The sequence below is a fragment of the Protopterus annectens genome, chromosome 9.part0 (assembly GCF_019279795.1).
Source record: "Protopterus annectens isolate FY-2018-M chromosome 9.part0, PAN1.0, whole genome shotgun sequence".
Classification (NCBI taxonomy): domain Eukaryota; kingdom Metazoa; phylum Chordata; order Ceratodontiformes; family Protopteridae; genus Protopterus; species Protopterus annectens.
In genome coordinates, this window is record NC_056743.1 from 1,368,525,984 (window position 1) to 1,368,538,797 (window position 12,814).

General features: G+C 36.2%; 1 protein-coding gene across 2 annotated transcripts in view; it reads right to left on the reverse strand.

Moving 5' to 3' along the window:
• The window catches only part of LOC122812081 (gamma-aminobutyric acid type B receptor subunit 1-like), a 2,214,644-nt gene that overhangs the window by 1,492,119 nt on the left and 709,711 nt on the right, over positions 1-12,814 (reverse strand). For both annotated transcript variants that reach the window (XM_044084349.1, XM_044084350.1), the window contains one exon: positions 3,979-4,053. The gene's annotated coding sequence lies outside the window, so the exon portion shown is untranslated. The remainder of the gene's footprint in view (positions 1-3,978; positions 4,054-12,814) is intronic.

A 12,814-nucleotide genomic window follows, 5' to 3' on the forward strand; every position in this document is an offset into this window, starting at 1 on the left:
GACAGCAGTGGTATACCAAAGATAACACACATTGTACCTGACAAGCGAGCATTACTTGTTGATCCGAATGCCAGATAACCATTAGTGGTACCACTACGCACTCTGCGATAAAAACAGTGCCAGTCACACAGCTTGGAACTCCGGAGTGCCAGCTTCTGCTTCAGTTTCAGCTTTCTTTATGTGTGTGCAGGCAAGTAGTATATAGAAACCAGATATGCAACAACTGAAACACAAAATAACAGCAGCAGTAAAGGGAAAGGAGAGTAAGTATAATTTAAGATAATTAAATTGATGAATTGTTGAAATTGCTAAGAAAACTGAGAAAGTGCATTATGTACTCACTTCCAGTGCATGTCCATCTTACGGTACCTGCAAAATGTGTCTTATTTGTGTGGGAAGCTGTTGGGAGTCTTCCCTACCTGTGGGATTATTTATTATGCTGTGAAGATGCTGACAGCAAATGCCTGTTAGCCTTGCACATTTCTGTACTGACTTTAAGGGATTATTTCTATGAACTGTATTACATGAAAATGAAGTCAGTCTGAGCTTTTATTTACTACAAAGCTGTAACTACTGTACAAACATTGCATTTCATCTAAGTTTTCTGTTTCCATGCGGCTTGCTAAAAACATGATTCTGCATATAACAAGGCAGACATCAGATATAGAGTAAACTGTTAACCTCCAGTAATGAATCTGTAAACATTCATGTCCTGCTTAAAACAATAAAAAAAAGTAAATGATGATACTGAGACAGTTAGCAGAAGACATCGATTCCCATATGACCTTAAGTTAGCAGATGCAACAAGAAACAGATTTCATAAATAACATGATTTGCCTATGCTTATAGCTTCAGAAAATGTGATACAATTTTTATTACACATTACTGATTATTGGTAGGTGGCATACATCAGTACAAGGCCTCGAAGATATCTTACCAAAAAATTATAGACCTTATGGTGCTGCGGTAGCATTCTCGCCTCACAGTAAGACACTGTCCAGTTCGATTTTTAGTTAGAGCGTCTTCTGCGTGAAGACATGCGTGAATGGGTGTACCTTCATTGAAGGTTGTGCATCAGAGCTGGCAACTCGGTACGTAAAATCTACTGCCAATTATTTCTGGACCAGAGTACCGCTGTGGTGACCCCTAATCGGGAACAACCGAAAGACACAACAACAACAACATATCCTTCAAACATCCAAAGAGATTAATGAAATTTTCTTTATTCCCAGTAGCTTATAGGCTGCTCTGAGGTGACCTGTGACTCATTAAATATACAATCCTATTTCACCTCCTGTTTCTTTGAAAAAAAAAAAGTGTCCCTAAAAACTATTAAGTACCTAAATCCCCAATAAATAAAGAAGAAGACTCACTGGAGCGATAGTTTCTTATCTCAAGATATTCCCAGTTTATGAAAATTAGCACAGGTCAACTAAAGTACTTCTTTCACTACCTTTAATATTAGCCCACCAGTATTGTCATGTACAGCCCTTCTCAATTTGGCAGATGAGCAATATTAAGTACTTGAAATGGGAGGCACAGACTTTTGTGTGTGTTTACTTAAAGGCGTATATGGCAAGTTATCTTACGGTCCTCATGGTCACTTGCCTAGCATTTTTCCTGTGTTCCTATCAGGTTACATGGAGCACATTTATACAACAGGCATGAGACACAGCATATTGTATAAAAGTCATTGTTCACTGTCTCTTATGAGTAACATTACATTCTTTATTGTGATGTGCCACTAGCTTTTGTTCCTCTGGTATGTAGTTTGTAAGCCCTACATACTAGGTTCATAATTAATCAACATTATGCTTTGTTTTTAAATTATGATTTTGCATTGCTGTCCTAATGTTTACATTCTTTTAGTTTCTCCTGTTGAAGCAATGCCAAGAAGTCACTAAACTCACAAACTATGTATTACTTCTAACAAAAAAAAGTGTCTCACTTGCCCAGAGAAATATTTTGAAAGCCCTATTAAGAAGCATTATTTTTGCTTTAAACACTGTATAAATATAGAAAGCACATTCAATAACTAGTCTTGCACTACATTTTTTCACATTTTTTTGTCTTAAAGACTTTCCCAGAACCAGGACTTATTTTCATAATATAATGAAAATAAAAGACAAACTTTTTGGGCAATTTGGGTGCTGGAAACAATGGGGGTTCTTTGTGCTTCATGCATTCTACAGCAGTTTGCTACTATACCGAAACAGCTCCCCGTGTTCTGTTGCTTAATAATACCTGCATGACTTCATGTCATTCTACTTTTTGTACAACAGGATCATGTGTACTACAAACTATATCATTGCTTTACTTAAAAAAAAGAACTAAAGAATGATAAAGCTGGAAAAATGTGTTAGTACCTGTGTTGTTAAGTCTTTCTTAACAGTTGAACGTGTATTCATAATTCATAGGCAATGAATAAGTTCACAGACAGTCCCTAAGCATGTATGATCATTACAGAGCCTAACCCAATTTCCCAATTGCACTAGAACACTGTCTTATGAAGTGACTTGCTCAAAGTCACACAGTAGGCAAATAAAGGCTGACAACATTAGACTCCGGACTACGACAGGCAACGTGCTTACAGCACATACACTTCTGCACTGCCAATTTCTGTCCGACATGTATTTTAATCAAACTGACATTATATGATTACTCCGAGTTTTCTTCTCACTCATTTTTATACATACTCATGACTCACTAAGTGGAGTACTTTAACTGAGCTAATTCTGAATCTAAAGAATTGAGTCATTCATTTGCGGTTGGTACCTTGAAGTCGAGGAGTAGCTTCCTACTGTACATAGACAAATTCTGACAGCTGAGTGACAAACAGCTAATAACAGAATTGTGTTCATTCATCAGACTAATGTCTGTGTTCATTCATCAGATTAATATCTGTGTCGAGATGTGCGACAGCGTCTATGACTAACGGCTGTAGCTGCACACTTGGAAATGGGAGGAAGGGTCATAGAAAGGAAGGGAGGGAAAATGATAGACTGTCATCTGCAGATGACAGTCTATCAGCTTCAGGCTTTACAGGGCAAACATGGAGGCACAGTAATTAGGCAGTGACAGGATGGATGCTGTATCTATAGGGAGGGCAGGAACTCTGCCCATGCATGCCTTTTGATTCAAATGTTTGACTGAGGGACTTTGGCATTCAAAATATTTACATTTCGTAATTTATATGTTGAATAATTCTCAACCAAAAGAAAATGTATATTCATCTACTAATTTATATGTCATGACTGAAGTTAATGGGCCTGATTCCAAAAGACTTGCTTTTAGTGTAAGAGACCCTTTATGCTGAGAGTAGGTCTTTTGAAATCTAGCCTCCAGTGTAAGCCTGTTTGTAGACAGACTTTACACTAAAGTAAGTCACTTTCACCAAGACAAATCTTTTGGATTCTGGCCCACACTCTTTTTGTTTCCACAAAACACTGAAATACACAATAGCACACTATTTTTATTGCCTTTTTTCAGAATGTTGTAATAAGTAATGCAGTCAACCAATGTTTTCACTATCACAGATAGCACATATTCAAAATATATTTAACAGAATATTATATTTGAAAAAAATCAGAAAAGAAAATATGATATGCACCACAATTTGTAAAAGGGCTTCTGCTTCCACACTAATGTCAAGAAATATTACTAGCAAATCTAGAAAACAAACCAAAGAAAAGCTTTAACTAATAAACTGATACAGTTATTGGAGATGAAATTCAAATCCACTTACAGCTTTGTTATTCAGAACAAGATTTATCTGCTAGCTATATTTGGGTCATAAATATTGAAATGACTGTATCCTCAAACACACTGCAGTGGCAGTCCTTGATAATTGTCAATGGGATTTTTAAAATAGATTTACTATTAAATACATATATTTTAAAAAAGAGATGACAAACACTGTGCAGAATGAAATTACAGACTTAAATTATAAATATGTTAGCTTAATTCTTTTGAACTTACAGTACTTTGCTGGAGCTAAATGAACGCTTCCATGACAACATCCCCTGCGATAGTCTTCACAATGATTTCAGCTTCCTAGCATTAAAAGAAATAATAAAATAAAAGCACATATTTAATATCATGACATGAACAGCACGCTTAATGAAAATGACAGTTTACTCTTTAAATACAATTGCTTTCTATGGTGTGCGATCCATGCAAAGATCAAGAAAGCTGCCTCTGAGCATTTATCATCAGTTCATATTGTGTCATGTCTTTTCGAACTTACAGCATCTAAAGTTGATGGTGATGTAAAATTTAATGCGCTTTTCTATTAAGAGAGTGTTGTGAGAGTTACAGAATTAAATAATCTCAATGTCAATGCATTGAATGTCACTGAATGACTTACTGCATCAAAATGGTTTGCAAATGACTGTTATCATTAGTCCTGTAAGTTTAGCCATACTTAGTGCTACATACATACAGTGTCTTAACAGTGACCTTATGCTTCATCATTGTGGTGACCATAGACATTCGATGGTGTAATTTCCGGTTCAATGAATTGTGTATGTAAGTGCATGTACGTGTGTGTGTGTGTGTGTGTGTGTGTGTGTGTGTGTGTAACTAGGGGAGCAATACTTTATGAAAGAAAAAAACTGCAATAGTTCTGAATCTCTGATGTCTATTACAACTGAAGTAAACACAGATGGTGAGAAGAGTTAAAAATATTTTACCTGTAGTTATGTAATCATGAGCTAAATAAAATAAAAACTTTGAATTATTCTTTGCTAAAAAGTGTTTAATAAAGATTTAATTTGATTAGTTTTATGTACCTTTTATATATAATAATATTAAGCTGACAAAGATGTCATTTGGGCAATGACCACTGCAAACTTCTAATTCAGCTGAGATGTATTGGCAGGTCAAGAATGCTACACTCATTATGGTTGCAGAAGCTAGGACACTGAGGAGTTACATCTAACCATCATTAAAGACTATCAGGTGACATCAGAAATATACTGTTAGGCCATTCGGTGTCGAAGGAAGGAAACGTGGGATATCACTGCACCTGGGGTAATCAAGCCTCAGGAAGTGCTGATCAGATATGAGGAGATTGTCAAAAGGTGGAATGAATATTTTGTTGGATTCCTTGATCCATTACAGCGCACCCTCATCTTAGAAAGTTGTGCGTCAACACTTCAGCAGTCCAGGGTCAGTCTCTGTGGCTCAAGTAAAAGGAGTGGTAAGAGGCCACTAAACAGGTAAGATTGCAGATGAGAATGAGACCTCTCAACAGAAGGAAGGGCACTGAACAGAAATTAGTAAAACTAGCCACTATAGTTCTTGACTGCATGGAGGACAATAATTGACCTCTGGACAGATGAATTTAATAGTCCTTTTCTTTCTTTAAGGAAGGGGGCCAAAGAGTGCATTTCATCTTCAGACAAGCTGTACTCCTCAGCTTCCTATGAAAAGCATACGACAGAACACTGGAAGAGAAGACTCCACCCAGAAGACAAACTGTTGTGTAGGAGGAATGATACGGACTTGCTCCAGGCTGTGGAAAAGTGGATCAGTTCTTTAGTCCACCTTTTCTAAATGTATTTACAATATGCAAAGAAGAATGGAGACACAAAAAGGATGAATGAAGTTGGAATAAGAGATAATCATGTTACAGTATAAAGTGCAAACATGCAACTATATAATACAGTCAGCAAAATTCACACTGTAACTACAGTGATTAGACTATGCCTACTCACAAAAGGCACATTCATACAAATAAAACTTTTCTTATTCACAATGATCACATTAAGGATGCCAGGATGAAATGCTTAAATGTTAAAACTATGAATGCTGGCCCCATTGAAGAATTCAAAGAGAAATTATTTCAGGCAGTGCTTAGTTCATTGCATTTACAACAAATACTGCCCACTATACAAGGTATTTCATAAGGTTATAGGCATTAAATATAAGACCAGTGATACAGTAATCTAGTTATCGGTTAGCAAAGTGAAGTGCTTTCCTCCTGCTAGAAATGATAGACTTTTAATTTAGTTTTAGATTAATAATTTGTCTAATTTACTGGCCACTATAGGCCCATATTTGTGATTGGTATGCCAGACATGAGATATGATTTGTGATTTAATTATTCCAGAACAGTATATACATACATATATATGCGTGGATGGATCTACTTCAGATGTTCGACATTTCAAAATGCTGACTTTCATATGGCCGAAACCATATGATCGACATTTTGAAATGTCAAACACCTCTTACATAATGTAAAACACACAAAAACACTTCACTAACTTCATTTAGCAGAGGACCAAGCCCCCATACACCCCCCACACCCCCTGCTACTTAAATATTCCTACTCTGAGATCGCACTACAGTGCAGAAAAGGGAAATCTCCCAGTTCCGCGCTGTATAGGGATCTCTGCTATACATGTTCGACATTTCAAAATGTCGATCATATGGTCTCAGCCATATGAATGTCAGCATTTTGAAATTTTGAACATTTCAAGTAGACCCGTGTGGATATATGTGTGTGTGTGTGTGTGCGCGCATACATACAGGTTCACTTTATAATCTCAAAATACTGAAATATGAAATTTCAGTATCTCGAGACTATAATAGCAAAAGCACAGTTCCACGAAAGACCACATAACCGAATCTGGAAATGTTGAGTCAGCGGTTATGGTGGTGCACTGTGTTACTGGATAGCTGGAGATTCAGGTAAGTGTTTATATTTTAAGGGTTTTGGGTAGGGATTTTATTGTATGTTAGTGTGTTGGAAGTTGTAGATGTAGGTTAAGGTATGTATGTAAGAGTGTGAGTATGTAAATGTTGAGAATGGTGGTGTTTGTATGTATGTGATGTGTGTTTGTGCGAGGGGAATGTAGATTGTGTAGTGGTGGGTTTTGTGTCTGTGTCATTTTTATTGCGACCTCTGAGTTGGTATATATAAGTAGCGGGGGTGTGGGAGCTCCCTGTTTATATGTAGGTTAGGTGTTTGTATATGTGTTGTTTTGTTTGTTTGTTGTAGTTTGGGGAGGAAGGTGTATGTGTGTTTTTGTTTGTGTGGTGTAGAGTGTGTTTAAAAGTTGTGGTTTTGGGGGTTTGGTATTTTGATTTTTCGGCTTTATAGCCTCGAGATACTGAAATTCGATATTTCAGTATTTCAAGATTATAAAGTGAATCCATGTATGTATATATATATATAGATATAGATATAGATATACATGCACACACACGGTTTACTATCATGTTACTGAATCACAGAACATATTCTTAAAAAAAGAACAAATTGAATAGTAGCATTCTGTAGTTCTGAATGCAAGAAATGTTGAAAAATATGTAACATGAAGGTTGACATTAGCTTTTTTATAATTCAATTTAACTGTTAACGCGTGACTCAGCCCAAAAACACCCGGTGTGCAAGCAAAATCACAGCAGCAGACATACAAATCATATTGCATAACATCAACCTCTCATTAGCAAATGAATCCATTCATTCGTTAAAATAAATTAAAAATAATGAGGTATGGCATTTCAATATGTTTTACGCCATATATTTCAGAATTCCATTTTCCAGTAAGTGCCCTTCAGCTTTATGAAAGTAAACGTATATACATTATATATGGATCTGTTAGATTATCAAAGTTCTAAAACTTTGAAATTCATATGGCCAAAACAAATTAATCAAAGTTTCAGAACTTCGAGCATTAGGAAAAAAAAAAGATTTTTCCACATCCCCTGCTAATTAAATATACCAACTCTGTGATCACCCTACATTGTGGAAAATGGTAAATTTCCTCTTCCATGCTGTACTGTGATCTCCATTCTAAACATTAGAAATTTCAAAACTTCAATCATATGGTCCCGACCATATGAATTTCAAAGTTTTGAAACTTCGATAATCTATATATATAATTAAACTAAACCATTGTTCTAGTGTAGGCCCTCTGTTGTTTAATTTTCAAAATCTTGTTATACCTTTCCTTGTTGTTATTAGGAGTACCCAGAGTAGAAAGTGATGTCATTTGCTTTCTTTGTCTTGAAGCAATGTACAGGATAAAACTAAATGCTTACTAGTCACCCTAAAATTTTCTGTGCACAAGGTTTGCACATCAAAACCTAACCTTCCCTTCCAGCATCATTTCAGTCGGGAATGAATCAACTTTTCAGGTTCAGATAGTGAGAGCACATACTATCATATCAAAACATTCTCCACTGAGTAAAGTAATCTGTGGCTGTTGAATGTCCTACATTTCAAGTAAAAGTGAAGGGAACTCCCTCCCATATGCTGCTCTTCTTTATGTTCAGACAATGAGACCACACTCTATCATACCTAAACCTCTTCCACTTAAAAAAATCAATCTGCACTCAACAGACATTCGACATTTTAAAAAAAAAGTGAAGGAACCCCCTCCCCTCTACCTTGCAGACGCTAGTATTTTTTTAATTTCAGACAAAGAGAGCACATACTTTCACTTATAAACCTTCTCCACTAAAAAAAAAAAAAATACAGTTATTAGATATCTAAAATAAAGTAAAGGTAAGTGTAACTCCCTCACAGATGCTATCCTTCTTTAAGTAAATTCTAGGTGTTTAACTACTGAAAAACAAATAGTCTAAAGCTAGCCTATGATAAGACTGGCTTACCTAATGGCATGTTCCTAAATTTTCTATTTGCCCTGCTGGAGTTTCACTTCTCCTTCTAGCTGCTGGAGTTCTTCTCCTCCTCCAAGCTCTGTATTGCCTCCCATTAACTATCAGTAGACTAACGTTTGTAGAGCCCCTTAGTGCTCTAATCTTCCTAGACTGTGCTACATAACCACTTCACTTTGCATCTGGACCCCTCTTACTTTCTCATTTTTGTTTACTTGCTCTCTTTTCCCACCCTAACCATTTTCCCACCCCACATTATTTATTCTATATCTATTTGACCACTTATACTCCTACAACATCCAATCCTGCCCAACATGTCATCCATCTGGCCATCCCCCCAATCCACCATAAATACTTCTTTCTAACATCTACACCACACCACTCACCTAGCCAACTACTGTAGGAAATATACCCTCCCACTCTTTCCCTGTCTAGCTTCCTCTACATCAGTTACCCTTTGCTACATTCACATAAGCAGTTTCAAACTGTAAGCAGCTACAACCCATTTTGCCTACTTAACATCGAAACATTTACCATGAATACATTTTCCACCACTTATAGAAGCCTTAACTACCTGCCTTCCTCTCAATCTTACCACCTCCAAAAATGCCCACACCAAAAACAATACTCTTCCAGTGATCACTCATTGCATGCTTAATTTTAGGGTCTATATTAGATCACTGAATGCTTAAAAAAGCGAACGGTGATTAATCAACCCTATGTAAGTTTCTAAGAGAAAAAAAAAAAACACTGTTCCAACAAAAAAAAATAAATAAAAAACAAAACACTTTAAACATTACATTAAGTGGGGGGGGGGGGTTCCCCCCACACCCTCCCTACTTAAATATACCAACTCCGAGACTGCACTACAGTGCCGAACAAGGAAAGAATTTGCTTAAAAGCTACTTCTCTGTTTTGCCATTTCAGTTCAACCAAGACAAATTCGAAAGAATGTTTCTTCAGTCTTCTTATAGGAACCCTTAATTTTATTACTTTTCAGACAACTGCCCAAATCAGCACACTATAAAATCCTCATTCTATAAGACAACAAAAACTCAGTTCCATATAGCTACACTTACCCATTACAAGGAAATTCATTATAGGTTTACAGATAAGTACTAGGCTAGCTACTCTTGTGGACCATTTTAAATAAGTATCAGCAACTGAATAGCCACTTACATACACTTGTCCTGTGTATATGCACTACAAGACTGTACTCGTGCAGTTTCTTACTTAGCTAGTATCCTTTATTAGATTAAGAAATCCCTGATCTGCATTACTAGAAGTCTTACAGCTCATGTTAGCCCCTGGTTAAACAGTGGCATTAAAGCAAAAAAAAAAAAAAATACAAAAGAGATTCAGCCAGAGCAGCATGAATGGTGGATCCCTTGAAACTCAATCTATCTCAGGAATTCATCACACTCAGAAATTATCCCTGGTTCCAGGACTGGAAAAATGACAATGTAGAATCCTCAAGACATGGAAACATCCCTACAATGGGATTACGCCAGGCTTAGAGGGAGGATGCCCTCCCCCCATTGTAGAAAGTAGTAGTCCACAAAAAACTCAAAAAAATGACAGTGGACTACTGTGGATAAGAAAGAAATTATGCAATGTTACTACTGTGCAAAAAGCCCAGAATTTCTTATAGAAAATTTCAAAAGATTAAGAGAGAAATTATAGGAAAGAAAAATAATTGCAAAAGAAAAACTGTGAAAAGTTTCAAATGCAAATTTGTGTTCATTAATACAGCAAATTCATGAGCAACATTACGACAGACCAAGAAACCCTGGGCCAGTTGGCAAAAGAAATGACTGAAACCAAACGTTTATGAAAGGTATAGAAAAGAAACATGGACATGGGAAAGAAAGAGAGATCTGATACGGTGCAGTATTTATGCAAAGGAAAAAGCCAAACTAATCAATACAAGAAAGCACCCCCAAAGATATTTGAAGAGAACTACAGGCAAAGGCATTCATATATGGAAAATTTTACAATATAACAAATAAGAGAACGTAGAAATGAGGATTAGTAATGAAGAAGTTAAAGAAATGGAAATTACCTGCAAAGTGAAGGATTTAGTACAGAAAATCCAACTCTGGTAACATCACAACATGATGAAATAATGAGTCTATAAATTAAGGAGAAACAGGTGGCACAGGATGCATCTTATCAGTTGCCACATGGAGATACTCTGGTGCCTTCAGTGGGAAGCCAGTGTAGAAGTCCAGCTGGAATTGCCAAGCAAAAGAAATGGCAGGAAATGGTGGCACGTCTGATGTAGTCAGTGTTATGGAGTAATAGGCCAGTGAGTTCTCATATGAAAGAGCAACAGACGACACTGGATGCAGCTGAAGAGAATATGTTACCAGAAGAAATTTTGCAACTTTCTGCAGAATGCCCACAGGAAACATGCCCACAGGAAACAGGGAATAAAGAATGTGCCCTCAGTTTAGAAGAAACAATTTAAGGAAAAAGTTGTTTGATTAACTACAGATGGATAGACATATTAAGATAAAAATATATATATATTACAGAAAGTCAATAAAACCCAAAATGTTAGAAGTCTGATAAATAAACACAATAGTCAAGACTATTAACAGAAATTCATGTGATATAATTGAAGCTAATAGGATATATTATTGTGCAGCTAAATTAATAACAGATAAAGACTTACCACATAAATACAGGGCAATTAGGTAAAGCAAGGGAAGAAATTAAATGCCATTATCAAAGTATCGAACCGAGAAAACTATAAAGCAATTAGGACAAGATGTGTCTCTGTTAGAAGAGTACAGAAGAGTGTTCAAGAAATATACTTCGTAAGATAGACATGTTAAAAGCAATGTGCAATATTAGTAGAGACCAGCATCTACCATACACTACTGCAAATAATGAAGTGAAGATATCAGCAGAGGCAGAAACATTTTACATGACCCAAAACGTTTTACAGAAAATTGGGATAGAAAGCAAAAGGAATAGAAACACCACCACCAAAAAAAAGAAAGACACATTTTGATGAAATATCTATAAAACTCTGTGAAACATAACAAACTGAAACAAAATAAAGTAAAGCTCCTAAGGGGAAAACCCCCAGGCCCAGCTGCAGCATGTAACTTCTGGCTAAATCTTTACATGAATATTTATCCCTAAGAACTATTAATATGCACAACCTGAACAAACAACAACCTGGTTAACAACAGGAAAAATGATGTTCTTCCTTTAGAGTCAGCCTGCAAGCTATCCTTAAAACTATTGACTAATATCTTGTCTTCTGACAATGTTTAAACCATATACTGGAATTGATGTTGACAGAGTTTATAGTCATTTAGAAGAAAACTCAATCGTGGCAATAGAACAAAAGGGCAGTAAAAGAAAGTCATATGCAAAAAAGGATCATTTGTTGTTATATAAAGTCATAATGAAGAATTGTAAAAAGGGGCATAATCTAAGTTTGGCATGGAGAGATTACAAAAAAGCATTTGACAGCATCCCACATTCATGGATAAAGGAGTGCTTACAGATGTATAAGATATACCCTACCTTTATCAAGTATATTACAGTGACCGTGAAACAGTGACAAACCAGCTTGCAGCTAACACATCATAAATGACAAACTATTATCCCAGGGATACAAATTTAAAGGGGATATTCCAGGGTGACTCTGTCACCTTTGCTCTTTTGTCTTGCCCTTAACCCTTTAAGCTATCTACTTAACAAGTTAGGTCATGGTAACAACTTGACTCAGACAGCAACAAAGTGTAAAGACTTCTCATCTTTTTGTGGATGATTTAAAATCATATAGGTTATCAGATGCGGAGCACAAAGCACAACTGGAAGTGGTCTCAGATGATATAAGAATGTTGTTTGGTCTTGATAAATGTGCAAAAACAAGATTTAAAGAAGGAAATCTGCAGCACCAAGAAACTATCAGTCTGGGACAGGAATTTGGTATAAAGGAACCTGAACAGGGGGGCATGTATAAATATTGGGGAATTTATGAAGGATTGACTAAATAAACAAATGCAACAAAACTCAGTAAAGAATTTTTAGAAGATTAATATTAATACTGAAAACATCCCTGACATCCAGGAAGAAAGTCCAAGATATAAACCAATTCTTCCTGTTCTGACTTACAGCTTTAGGGGTAACTGACTAGCCCCAAAATTGGCCAGTTAGCAGC